We start from the raw sequence: 13,279 nt of genomic DNA, 5'->3' as shown, positions 1-13,279 counted from the left end.
AAATTGAGAAAACTATAAACATATGACACAGTTCCTGGCCAGTACTAACATACTGGAGGTCAAATTTTTAGTACTGCCGATGACACATGTTAAAGTACATGAAACTATTCTGAATTTCAGAGCTATTAGTGCTTTCCTATCAGTGGGAAAGTTAAAAGGGAAGGGCAGGTCACTCAGACATGAGAAAGAGAGGGATCTACCTCATGTAAAGCAGGAGGATGACAAAGGTGAAGGAGGAAGCAAGAGAGGACTCTTCTAAGAAGAATATATATTAGAATTTTATTTTTAAAAATGCACTAGACATTAGTTAAGGGAAGATTCGGAGCTTGAACTTCAGTCCAAGATATGGGCAGTGATTAGTCACGTATTTTTCACCAACATGCAAAACAGTATCAGTATAGAATTGGGGCACAAAGATGTCTTTTCTGGTAGGGGATGTGACATAGGATAACGCAATGACAGGTGACTGCAGACACATATGAATTCTCCATGTATCCACTGTTATCATACCTCAACAACCAACAAGTTTGTTATGGGTAGGGAAGCATAAAGAAAACTGCTCATGAAGAGTACTGGATATCTGCTTGTTTCTTCACAACAACAATTTCAAAATTCCAGAGGTTACCAAAATTGTGCAGGTACTCAGACAGAGCAAATATCACTAGAAAATTTCATAACATAATGAAAACACTTGAGACTGGGAATTATGTCCCCAAAAACCAACTGTTTTTCTAATCAGCAGCAGCTTTTTTTATTTTAGAAATGATATCATTCTTTCTAATGTCATTCTTCTCTTTAGCATAATAGAAACAAGTCAAATGAATAATTGTTTATGTACAATGCATAGATTGTTCATATATAGTGAATGAGCACTTACCCAAATATTCTCTCTCTGTACAAAGCCTCATTGATACTGAACTGTCAGGTATGTGCAGATTTGATAACCTAAGCCTAATTTTCTAAAAGCTTTCATGTGGTCCAAGACTGTTAACTACATATATTATTTCTCGTTTTCATTTCAGTGATAGAATCTACATCTACATAGACTAAGCAAGCCTGATCAGTGAAGAGGGCACGTTGTACCAATATTAGCAACATTCTGTCCTATACAATTTGTGTGTTGAATGATGAAAAAATTACTCTCTTTAAAGTCACCTGAACATCTCAGTTACATTTTAGTATGACCTGTACCAATGTGTTACGGTCCTGTCTTGAATTTGTTAGTAATTGCTGTCATACACTTTTGATAGAGACTCCAAATTGTGGAGCAACGCTTCAGAAATAAGTACACTAGTAGCTTGTATGCGTTTTCCTTTACAGACACACTGCTTGGACCCTTCCGATGATAAAAGTTTTGCATTCACATTCTCAAATATTGATTTTACACTTTCATTCCATTTCATATTGCATCATATATTACTGCTAAATATTCAAGCAGCATGACATGATCCACATGTTCACACTAATCTAGTTGAACAGGAACTGGCTCTTTCTCTTTGTTGTAGGCATTAGTCAAGCATATTACCAAATATGTACAAAACAAATTTCTATGGTTCCACTCGGAAGAGGGCTATGAATTCACAGCTGGCATAATTTTCCTTCCAGTTCTTATCAAAACTGCTTTCATAGTAAGTGATTCCCTTGCAACAAGCCCAGTTCAGCAGCTAGTGTTACTGAAAGCTAGTGTTACTGTAACATAATTACAGTCAAACCTCTATATATCAGATCTCTAGGGAAGGCAAAAGTCATTCGTTATATCAAGGGTTCAATATAACAAAGGAAAAAAAAGTTTACAACCCACGACCTTTTATTCCTGTACTGTGATTTTTTTCACATTTGTGTGTGATATAGGCCTATGTTGAGTTTCAGTAACATAAATAAAAAAAAAAAAAATTATGCTTTCTGCTTTATTTCTTTCGGAATAGACAACAATTTATAAGTTTAAAACAAAATACTTTCAACATAAAAAAATTAAATTCAGTAAAAGAATGCACAGTATGTACATAAAAATTTCCAGAAATCATTGGCTTTAAAAGTGATCCATAACTTTGGCTCGCTTTAAATTTTTGATCACCTGTGAGGCTGTTTCATTGTCTATTATTACAGTGGCTGAGAACACATTATCCTCTACCTCCTCACACTTCTCCACTTATGCTCTGATTGTCTTGAGAGCTGCTTTGGCCTGCCTGGCTGTCACTGGCGGTACTGCTTTGCCCTCCTCCTCCATATCTTCGTCTTAATGCCACCTTCTTTTTCATTTTCTGTCCTCACAGAGTCAACAATCTCAGCTTCTGTTAGTGATACTGCAACTGTGACATCATTGTCCACATCCATGAAATCTTAAAAATGAATGTGAATGGTGTTAAATTGAGTCACCACTTTTGTCCATTTGGACTCCAGTATACTGACAGGGGATATCTCCCATTAGTATTGGGGCTATTTAATAAAAATTCCCAAAACCCAATGTCAGAATCAAACTAATATTTAACATACATAAGTATTAAACTCACCACCTATTCATTTTCATTTGTCGTCGAAAATCCACAGGTTTGAAAACAATTGGTGATCATTTGCTCCCCCACATTTCTCCATGCTTTATCCAGCATTCTCATAGCATCTCAAACAGTGGTTCCTGAGCTGGGGGTAATTACCCCCTAAGACGTAAAATGAAATTTTCTGAGGGGTAAAAACATAGCGGTGCAATTATGTTTCAGTCATGGAGCTAAATAATCTTTAAAGATGATTGCTATTAACACTGTTTTGTAAAACTGATTACATAAGTCACCAATAATTGCAATTTATTTTAAAATACAAGTGTTTACAAAAGGATGCAGTGTGCTGGACATTATACTTTGCCAAACAAATTTGTGAACAACATTTTCCTCACATAGGCAAACCACCAAACACATACCTTGTTCTTTGTAATATAAATCACATATATAGAAAAATCTTATTAAAATGTGTTTTCAGAGTTGTTGCTAGTTCCTGGAATAGACCAGTAATTGCTTCATTGTGCACTTTGTGAAAATAAAAGAACTAACTGGCAGGGCAGCACGAAGTAAACTGCACTACGGTGTCAAAGTCAAGGGATATTGATATGCATATAAACAGATAGCAGTAGTATTACATACACAAGGTGTAAAACAGAAGTGCATTGGTGGAGCTGTCATTTGTACTCAGCTGATACATGTGAAAGGGTTTCCAATGTGATTATGACCACACAGTGGGAATTAACAGCCTTTGAATGTGGAATGATAGTGATAGACGCATGGATCATTCCATTTCGGAAATCATTAGGGAGTTCAATATTCTGAGGTCCACAGTGTCAAGAGTGTGCCAAGAATACCAAATCTGAGGCATTACCTCTTGCCATGGACAACACGGTGGCTGGCGGCCTTCACTTGACGACCAAGGTAAGAGGCGTTTGCGTATAGTTGTCAGTGCTAACACACAAGCAACAGTACGTGAAGTAACCAAAGAAATCAATGTGGCTGTGTGTTACGTGCAGCTGCCTCAAGTAGAATGAGCATGCTGTTGCCTCACGAGCGAGATATACAGGCCCCTACGTCACAGCGATAAGCCTTATCGTGACGCAACTTCCTGGGCGCGGCACCGGAAGTACCCTTTCGCAGCGGATCGCGCTGTAATGTATCCATTAGGACAGTACAGTGAAATTTGGCATTAATGGGCTGTGGCAGCAGATGACTAACGCGAATGCCTTCGCTAACAACACATCATCACCTGTAGCACCTCTCTTGGGCTCGTGATCATATCAGTTGGGCCCTAGGTGACTGGAAAAGCATGGTTTGGTCAGATGAGTCTAAATATCAATTGGTAAGAGCTAATGGTACGTTTCAAGTCAACAAGCCACTCTGCTAGCTGGTAGTCACTCCATAATGGTGTGGGCTGTGTTTACATGAAATGGGGTGGATCCTCTGGTCCAGCTGAACCGACCATTGAGGAAATGGCTGTGTTCGGCTACTTGGAGACTATTTGAAGCCATTCATGGTCTAAAAAATTATGGAATTTTTATGCATGACAATGCAGTACATCACCTGGCCACAGTTGTTTGCGATTGGTTTGAAAACCATTCTGGACAATTCAAGCTAATGATTTGCCACCCACATCAGCCAACATGAATTCCATTGAACATTTATGGGACATAACTGAGAGGTCAGCTCACGCACAAAATTCTGCACTGGCAACACTTTTGCAATTACAGATGGATATAGCGGCAATATGGCTCAGTATTTCTACAGGGGACTTCCGACTTGTTGGGTCCATACCATGTTGAGTTGCTGCACTAAGGCAAGAGAAGGTCAGACACAATATTAGGCATTGTCCCATGACTTTTGGCACCTCAGTGTATGTAACAGCTATTACACTGCAGTATTGCATATACATTATTATTATTATTAGTGGCAGCAGTGAAACACCTAGCATTCACAGCTTGAAGACTTCAAATTTCTGCCAGTTCTGAAGTAAAGAGCCCTGCAATCAAGTGATTTACAAACAACAAATGTAGAGCATAAACTTTAATTTGGAGGATTTTAAGTGGATATGCAGGGTGTGGGTGAAGCAAGTGTCAGTGAGGAGAGGAGTGGTGCCAAGGGATCAGGTTTTATAACAAGTGTCGTCTAGCTTCAATGTGGAGAGTTAGCTTCCTTTTCCAAAAAGGAATTCTCGGTAGCACTCACGATGCACCAAGAATTGCTTCATCGTCATGTAAACAAGGGTTGTTAGAAATAAACAGTTCCATTTGTCTCCGCCCTCCTCCCGCCGGGGCGGGGGAGAGGGGGGGGGGGCAGCATACTAGCTTATAGCTTGCATCTGATTGAACTTAGGGGTAATAATCCCAGAAAGATTGGGCACCACTGATCTAAAATGTCATCATTACTATGGAGCATCATTTGGACCGTTTCATACCTGTAGTTTTATTTGGCATTCTCGATTATTCCTTGATTTTGCAATTTCGACATAGTGTTATGTGGTAAAAATTGCACAGTTATGTATTTTAATGAAGGGATAGAATTGTGAGCACTTCAGTTGTTACAAACAACAAAATTTTATGAGTTTCATGAGTCATTTTCCTGTCAAAATCCTTTAAGTAGTTGGAAAACACTTCTGAAGTTATCCATCTTTCTTGTTCACAGTGTACTCCACAGGGAATGACTTGCAATCCAAAAAACATTGTGGTGTCTTAGTTTTCCAGTCATAATCAGCTTTAGTTTTTCTGTGCCAGTCATATTTGCTACTAACAGAATGGTAACGAAATCTTTGCGTAGCTTGCCCCCACGACATTTCCTCTCTTTGAAAAGTCAAAATTTTTGTCTGGAAGACGTCTGTAAAAAAGCCCAAGTTCATTTGTGTTAAAAACTTCATTTGGTTTATAGTATTGAAGGATCCTCTGCAATTCTAACTTCCATTCATCACAAATTTTGTTATCTACACTGACATTTTTCCCATTCACTCTTCAAAAAACAATACTGCATCTTTTCCTGAATATTTCTAACAACCTATTTCTCGCACAAAATGTATTTTATCCCAACACTGCTGCAAAATAATCTTTCAAAATAGGTCCCCCAATGTTCACAGTGTTGTTCCTCTGTTGTCGGAACTGCTGTACTAAACACACTTCTAAATCTGGAAACTCAGCTTTTTGTTGTCACTTCCAATCTGTCCCTTCATCTGTGGTAAGCACACAATCTTCCTTCTTAATTACTGTCAACAGTGTGCTTGCCAGACTCTGCAGCTATGTCTTTCTTTTTCTTAATTCCTGCTTTCACTTTGTCAATTAAATTTTTCTTTTCAGCATTCATCAGGCACTTTTTCTTAGGGGCCATAGCTGACACTTATGCCTCACACTGCAATGCAATGCAGATCAGAGGAGGGACTGGGAGTTCTGTATTAGTGCACACTTCACTATACAGAGGTATCATATGAAAGACTTTGATGTATAGAGGTGACTTTTTATTTTTTTTGTCCACTAAACTTCGATATGTACAGGATGTACATGAAGTCTAGGAACACTTTCAATTATTTATTGCACAAGAACCAAACATTGTACAGATTTCATACATATGTCATTTTGAAGAGAAACCCTGATTTTTTTTCCATGTATACTGCCACAGATTGGTTTGATAATTTGCTGATAGTCAGTGCTAGTCACAAACATGACAAGTTCAGGTGCGGAGCGAGCTTTCTGTGTGTTGCAGTTCAACAAAAACAAGTGTGCTACAGCTGTCCACTGGATGTTTATAACCAAGAAGCCACCAACAAGGAAGGCCATTTACTACTGGCACAACAATATTCATTATGACAGGTTGCTAGTGCCCGGCAAATGAGAAGCGGACATCCCAGTGTGAGTGAAGTGAATGTGGAGCAGGTTTGTGACTAGTGCTGACTATTGGCAAATTAACAAACTACACTGTGGTAGTATACACGAAAAAAAACTTTCAGGGTTTCTCTTCAAAATGACATATGTATGATATCTGTACAATGTTTGGTTCCTGTATAATAAATAATTGAAAGTGTTCCCAGAATTTATGTACACCCTGTATAGAAGTAAAATCTGCCCTTCTCAAGCCTACCAAAAACTTCGATATAATGGTGGGTTTTCTTCAAAATATTAAGGTTTTTGGCTTCCAAGAAAAGGGAATGAAGAAAAAAATTGGTGTAGCTAGGTCTTCAATATATCAGGGTCTGACTGTACATAGCATGCAAAAGCAGAAATGTATACTGTTTCCAAAACCTGTCAACACATACAGGAACACCTAGAAATAAACTTTCTGTAGGTCTTCCAAACACAGAATCATTGTCAGAAGTAACATAAATGTTTATATTTTTGCAGTTCAGATAAATATGTCAACAGCAGAATGATCTAAAATGTATATATATGGTAAGTGAAGAACCACAGATGATGTGGCACTTAAATAAATGCGAGACAACATAAGGTGTGCCAAGACACAGACATACAGCATTGTGCTTACACTGAAATTTGGTGATGGTGGCTATGATGATGAGCTGGTATGAGTCTATTTTGCTTCTGAAACCTTGGAAACAATTTACACCTATAATGTGGGTGAAATGTCTTCCAAAAAGATAGACACTGCAATACTAGCAAAATGAAGTCATACAAAGTATGATCAAAAAGTAACGGGAATGTTTATTTTTCTTAAAGAATCTTTATTTATTCATCAGCATCAACTTTGTCCCATTCAGAGGAACCTCCCTCAGGTATAATACACTTGTGCAAGTGCCTTCCCAATCATGGAAGCAATTCTGGCACTCTTGGTGGCAAAATGACATCCTTTTACGGTTCTCTTCAACCTTGGAAATAAAAGAAGTTGCAGGGGGCCATGTATGGCAAATGTGGTGGCTGAGGCAACATAACGGTTTTGTTTTTTCCCAAAAATCATGAACAAGCATTGAGGTGTCAACAGGAGCATTATCATGATGCAATTTCCATGAGTGATTTTGCCACGATTTTGGTCATTTCTTCAGAAAATTTCTTCAAGAAAATGGTGCATAACTTCCAGGTAGTATTCCTTATTTACCAAACGACCTTAAGGCAGTAAGTCATGAAGCACTATCCCATTGTAAGTGAAGAAAACAATGAGAAGAACCATCATAAGTGATCGAACTTGTTGATTTTTTTCAGTCTTGGCTTTTCAGGCAGTTCCCATTAGGACAATTAGGACATGGTTTCAACATAAAAACTGTACTCCTTCAGAAGTTCAGGATCATGAGTAATGCCTACACAACATTGTTTTTGGTTGAAATTCAACAATTTCTGAACAAACTTTGCTGCTACATGTTTCATACCCAAAACATTCAAAAATATTGCTTAGCCTGAGTCAAAGGATGTGCCAACATCATTAGCAACCTTTCTGATGGTGAACTGGTGATTTTCCAAAACCATATTCTTTATGTCTTCCACAATGGAAAATCCTGGATGGAATGTAACAATATTATGAAAAGGAATGTTGCTACTCACCATATAGCTGAGATGCTGAGTCACAGATAGGCACAACAAAAAGGCTGTCATAAATAATGCCATGGGCATTAAGAATGTTAGTGTAAAGGGAGGTGGCATGAATAGTGATGAGCAGGGCACCATGTGGTAAAGGGACAGGAACTGTGGAGGGTTGGTGAAGGAAATGATTGGTATCTTTTATATAGGAGGGTAGGTTCCGGGTAATAGGTTGAAGGGGTTGGTCTATGAGAGCAGAGATTCTCTCAGTGGGGGCACAGTAACTGGCCACAATGGGGCAAGCTGAGTGGTTTGATTTATGGACTTCGGGAAGCATGAAGAAGTTATGAGTGCAGGGAGTGGTAGGGGTGAGTTGAGAGATGGACTCCAGGGAGAGGTTCTAGGATAGGCCTAAGGATTTGAATAGTGACTGGAGATCCTGCTGGATTTGTGGAATGGAGTCACTGTGGCAAGGTTTGTTTTAGATGGTGGACTACTGTTCTTTTTGTGGATGAAATCTGGCAGGATCTCCAGTCACTACTCAGATCCTTAGGCCCATCCCATAACCTCTCCCAGGAGTCCATCTCTCTACTCACCTCTACCACTAAACTGAACCATCCAGGTCATCCCAATGTGACCAGTTACTGTACTCCAACTGAGAGAATATCTGCTCCTGTAAACCAACACCTTCAACAATTACCCAGAACCTATCCTCCTATATCAAAGATAACAACCATTTCCTCCAACAACTCTCCACAGTTTCTGCCCTTTTACCACATTGTGCCTTGCTCATCACTATTGATGCCACCTCCCCTTACACTAACATTCCTAATGCCCATGGCATTACCACTATTGATCACTACCTTTCCCAATGCTTGATGGATTCCAAATCAACAACCTCTTTCCTAATCACCATGACAACTATATCCTCATTCACAATTACTTCTCCTTTGAAGGCATTACCTACAAACAAATTCAGGGTACGGCTATGAGCACCCGCATGGTACATCTTATGCCAACCTATTCATGGGCCATCTATAAAAAAAACCAGAATCCTAAACCCCTCAACTGGTTCAGATTCATTGATGACATCTTTGTGATCTGGATCGAGGGTCAGGACACCCTATCCACATTCCTCCAGAACCTCAACAACTTCTCCTCCATTTGCTTCACTTGGTTCTACTCAGACCAAGAAGCCCCCTTCATAGATGTTGACCTCCACCTCAAAGATGGCTACATGAGTACCTCTGTCCATATTGAACCTACTAACCATCAGCGATACATCCACTTTGACAGCTACCACCCATTCCATACTAAGAAGTCCCTTCCGTACAGCCTAGCCACCAATGATAATCACATTTACAGTGACAAGCGTTCCCTCTAAAAATATACCAAGGGTCTCACTGAAGCCTTCATAGACCGTAAGTATCCTCCCAACCTTGTACAAAAACAAATCTCCCGTGCCATATCTTTCCATTCTCCCACCACACCCCAAAGTCCCACCATCCGGCCACAGAGGCACATTCCCCTCATAACCACCCAGGAGTGGAGCAACTGAATTGCATTCTCTGCCAGGGTTTTGACTATCTCTCATCGTGCCCTGAAATGAGAAATGTCCTGCCCACTATCCTACCACAATGGTATTCCGCCGTCCACCAAACCTATGCAATATACTTGTCCATCCTTACACAACCCCTGCTCCCAACCCCTTACCTCATGGCTCATACCCCTGTAATAGACCTAGATGTGAGACCTGTCCCATACATCCTCCCACCAGTACCCACTCCAGTCTGGTCATTAACATCACATATCCCATCAAAAGCAGGGCTACCTGTGAAATCAGTCATGTGATCTACGAGTTGAACAACCACTCTGCTGCATTCTATGTGGGCATGACAACCAACAAGCTGTCTGTCCGCATGAATGGCCACCGGCAAAATGTGGCCAAGAAACAAGTGGACCACCCTGTTGCTGAACATGCTGCTAAACATGACATCCTTCATTTCAATGGTGTTTCACAGACAATGCCATATGGATCCTTCCCACCAACACCAGCTTTTCCGAATAGCGCAGGTGGGAACTTCCCCTGCAGTACATCCTATGTTCCCGTAACTCTCCTAGCCTCAACTTCGTTAGGGACTGTCCTCACCCACCCAGCCCCTTAGCCCCTTCCCTGTTCCCATTCCAGCACTACACAACTGTCATTCCACCATCACACCCAATCGTTTTACTCCTCTCCTTTTCCACTACTTCCCCTCCCCTCCCCCTTTCCCACATCTCCCTGGCCCGCTGTGTAACCTGCAGCACTTCACTGTCTGCCACCCCCACTATACTATCCCGCCCGCCCCCCCCCCCCTCCCTCTACCAGACTCCTCGTTACCTCCACCCAGTCGCCACTCTCATCATGCACTGGTGCTGCTGCTGCTTGCAGTGTGTGGCTTCAGCTGCCTGAGACTGCAGTCATGTCAGTCATGTGTGTGAGTTTTATTTGCGTGAGAGGTGTGTGTGTGTGTGTGTGTGTGTGTGTGTGTGTGTGTGAGAGAGAGAGAGATTGAGAGAGAGAGAGAGAGAGAGAGAGAGAGAGAGAGAGAGAGAGTCTTAATGGTTGAAAGCTTTTGAAAGCTTTATTTGTTGCACTCTTTTTGTTGTGCCTATCTGCGACTCAGCATATGCACTATTTGGTGAATAGCAACTTTCCTTTTCATAATGTTGTTACATTCCATTCTGGATTTTCCACTGTTTGATTTTTGCCTGACAGCTTTTCTTCAAACCTAACCCAATGCTGTTTTCCTTTGTCACTATATTCTGATGCATCACTATACTCAATGTCTGTCCTTTCTCTTCTTTCCTATGTTTCTCTTTTCGCCTACAAACTGCACTGCATGCTCTACTTATGATCACACTGTATCAACTGTCTTGGCAGCGCACAACAGAAGGCTGCAATACCATGCTCATAGTTGGTGCAGCATCTTATGTACTACATTACTTCCACTGATATAATTAATCCTATGCTTTCAAATTGATCGCTCTCCCTGTGTCAACCTCCCATATTTTTGTATGTTATTTCCTGCACCTTTCTGGTGCCACACGATCTTATATCTCATCCTATGACCCCGCCCCCCCCCCCCCCCCCCTCACACACTTTCTCCACTCATCCCATTTCGCACCAGTAGCAGATACATATGGGGTGTGTGCCCCCCCCCCCCCACCCCGTTGCGGGCTGCCCGCATTACCCCCACACTGCCCTTGCCAGTCTGCCCACTCGTTTGTTTCTTCCATCAGTCGACTCAACTGAATCAAGTTCTAGAGTAGTTGTACTTTACTATGTAGCACTCGCTTCAGTCACATTGTCAAACGAGATGGGTTGAGTGACATGATGATGTTATTCAATTCGCAGCTGATCTGATCTCGGAACAGTTTGCAAAGTTCTTAAAGAAATACAGTGTTGGAGAGATAGAACAACGGCTGCCAAAGCCAATATTCTCCTTCAAGCTCTCTCTAATTGCAAGTTTATTATCACTCTGTTTACACTGAGTGACACTATGAGCATAACATATCCAGTCAGCAAAATCTTACAAGACCCTAGCTTGGACATTGCGATCGCAAAAGCAAAAAAAAAAAAAAAATGGTTCAAATGGCTCTGAGAACTATGAGACTTAACATCTGTGGTCATCAGTCCCCTAGAACTTAGAACTACTTAAACCTAACTAACCTAAGGACATCACACACATCCATGCCCGAGGCAGGATTCGAACCTGCGACCGTAGCAGTCGCGCGGTTCCGGACTGAGCGCCTAGAACCGCGAGACCACCGCAGCCGACAAAAGCAAAATTATGTTTGACACTCAAGGTGTATGACAGCATGAGAGCTAATGCTGATGGCCACTTTTCTCGTATTGTTGAAGAGGCAAAGGCAGTTATGGAAGAGTTAGATGTTGAGATGAGTATTCCTTGTCTTACTAGCAGGCAAAGATGCAGGGAAAACTGTGATCACAATGATGATGCTATGACATATTGGAAAAGAACTGTTTTTATTCCAACATTGTACCATGTTGTGACTGACATGAGAGAACATTTTGGGAAATATTTATCATTTAAAATTCAACATACTTGTGCCCTCACAATTACTGAAACATGACAGTAATGATCTGGCACACAAATTGAATCAGTGCTTAACTGAACTACCATTCTTTGAAGAAGAATCACTCTTTGTGATTAAAAGAGACTAATGGGAGACAATCATCAATACAAGGAAAGGATCATAAATGCCCTTAATGATTGTAATTCTGTTATGCAAGCGTTGTCTGTTTGTCCCAGATCTGACTATCCTACTTTGCACATGCTTTACAAAATATTTGCTTGTCTACTTGCATTTATTGCTACAGTAGAAAGAAGTTTTTCAACATTGCAGCGTACAACAATATGGCTGAGGTCAACACTGTAGGACGCTCGACTTAATGGCTTAGCTCTGTTGAACACTCATCCTGACATTGATTGTCCTATTGACAACATAATTAACCAATTTTCCAGGAAGAATAGGCACATAGAATTCATCATTTAAGGAAGAGAACCACAATTGTAACATTTTTTATATCATAAGATGACACTGTCTTGTATATGTGAATAATCAGTTTAAATAAAACTTTCTTAAACTTTGCTAGAGACTTGATTATTTTTTATTGTGGTAAAAGTAAAGGTAGCTCAAGATACCTTTACCGCACCCTCCTCAAAGTTTTTCTGTATCTGTCACTGGCTTGCACCCTATAATTCCACCTCATCCAGTCAAATCTGCCGTCCCCCTTCTTCACACTTATCAACCCTCAGACCTGCTACCCACAATAATAAATATATTTTTTATTATTTATTCTTTTCTTTTTTCCTTGTGACTTCTCGCCAATTTTAGTGAGGTTTTGCATTTCGCTATTGTTGACGTCTCCAGATTTCATCATGTTTCCCCCTTTTTCATCCATTTCATTGATCTGTTATTGTGAAACAGCAGAGCTTCTAATGTAATCTGCTTGCTGTTGCATACAACCTGCAATAGTGAGCCATTGCTAAAAGAGATGCTCAGTATGGTGTCCACTGATACAAAGGAGCTGCACAAAGTGGCCGTGTAGTTAGAGGCACCATGTCATGGTCTGTGTGGCCCCTCCTGCCAGAGGTTCGAGTTCTCCCTCGGGTATGGGTGTATGTGTTGTTCTTAGCATAAGTTAGTTTAAGTAGTGTGTAAGTCTAGGGACTGATGACCTCAGCAGTTTGGTCCCTTAGGAATTCACACACATTTGAACATAGAAAGGCATGTTACTGT

Source organism: Schistocerca cancellata, chromosome 6 (assembly GCF_023864275.1).
Source record: "Schistocerca cancellata isolate TAMUIC-IGC-003103 chromosome 6, iqSchCanc2.1, whole genome shotgun sequence".
Lineage (NCBI taxonomy): Eukaryota > Metazoa > Arthropoda > Insecta > Orthoptera > Acrididae > Schistocerca > Schistocerca cancellata.
The sequence above is the reverse complement of the archived record's forward strand: the minus strand, read 5'-3'. Positions refer to the sequence as shown.